Source organism: Hydractinia symbiolongicarpus, chromosome 2 (assembly GCF_029227915.1).
Source record: "Hydractinia symbiolongicarpus strain clone_291-10 chromosome 2, HSymV2.1, whole genome shotgun sequence".
NCBI classification, from domain to species: domain Eukaryota; kingdom Metazoa; phylum Cnidaria; class Hydrozoa; order Anthoathecata; family Hydractiniidae; genus Hydractinia; species Hydractinia symbiolongicarpus.
The window spans coordinates 24,867,150-24,868,791 of record NC_079876.1 but is presented as its reverse complement, the minus strand read 5'-3'; positions in this window follow the sequence as shown (position 1 = coordinate 24,868,791).

Below are 1,642 nucleotides of genomic sequence, written 5' to 3'. Positions count from 1 at the left end.
TTAGGAGATCGAAATATTATAATTACCATTTCTGATTGCTTAGTTCCTGTCAGCGTCCTCTTCTATTGCAGTATCAATAATGCTCAATGATAACAAAGAAATGTAAATAAAAAAAGACCATATGCCTAAAATCTTCTTCTTCTCCACTTTGTGGTTTCTGATTCTAATGTAAAATAATTTTTTTTGAAAAATGATTGTAAACTTTTATCAAAGTTCCTAAGTATTATGAGCTATATATACTGGAAATTTAAGTTCTCCTGTTGCTTTGTCAGTCGTACTCTGTTTATTTCAAAAATTCTTCAGAACAGCAGACACAATCTAAGCTTTAACAACACTCAAGACCAACTCTTCACCTCCTTTAAAACAACCGAGAACCTTCTTAGAGATGGACTTCCGCCTGTTATACTTTTGTCTGAAATACTTTAGAGTTTCAACTACATGTATTAAATCAGGATTGTATAAGAGATTATGGGAATATTATAGGAAAGATGCTTTGGTATACCACTCCACTGGTTTTAAAGCCGAGCAATGCTCAAACCTATCTGATGGTGCATGGGCATCACGCAAAAGATCATTTGGTGTAGCGAACCGCACACTGATGATCATCAGAAAATGGGAATTTCATATTTTTTATGCGATCGTCATTGGTTGGTGGTAAATAGATCCCTGGCTGACCAGGTTCAGCTACTTGATGGTTTGGTGATGGCAGGTTCAGTGGCTGCTTGATTTGTCCTATGTCTGCAATGTATGCGAGTACATGGATGATGTAAAAAAGTATGTATAGAATATAGATTATGTATCCTGCAATACCTGGATTATATCTTGATTGTGTTCGCATTATATATATTTCTATATCTCTATATCTATGATTTTACACTTTAAAAACATCGAATATTTTGTATATCTGCTTACATGGTTCTTATAATTTATTGAAATTCCAAAATGAAGCTTAGGGTTGGTTACGAAAAGTATTTTTGAAGCTCAAAATATGCTTAGGGTATCCTTAATGGCAAAAAGATTTATTGCAATACGCTTGAAAACACATGATCAGCCTCAAAATAAGCTTATTTGAAAGAAAAAAATTATAACATTTGAAATTTAGATCAGTAAATTTAAATCTCACTACATACTGGTTAATTCAGACATAAAGAATAAAAAGAAAAACTACTCATCGAACAAAAAAGAACACAAAAACTCTTCACAGCATTTTCTTAGGCTTCACAATGCTTAGGATATGCTTAAAAAATAACTAAATTTAAGTCTACGGTTTGTTATAAATGACATGCTTATAAAAAAAATTGTATAAGGAAAATACCACAACAAACAAGTGTTCAGCGCACTAAGGGGTGATGAGAGAAATTTTCGCATTGATTTTTTTATTTTTTATTTTTGTTAGAAATATTTCATGTGATTCCGTGAAAGTGGGTTTTTCAAGAGGATTTAATTTAGCGATTTTGGCAAAATTTTTAATCACTAAAATTATCAACTTACAAGAAACAAGAAAAGTAATAATTAATTTTCAAAAAAGCTAAAGTTCTGTAAATATTTATAAATTCAATGCTATAAGAAAAGATAGAATTGTACAGCTTGATTCACTTTTTGCATTTCCCTAAATAATGCAGACACTGATAAACTTAACTTG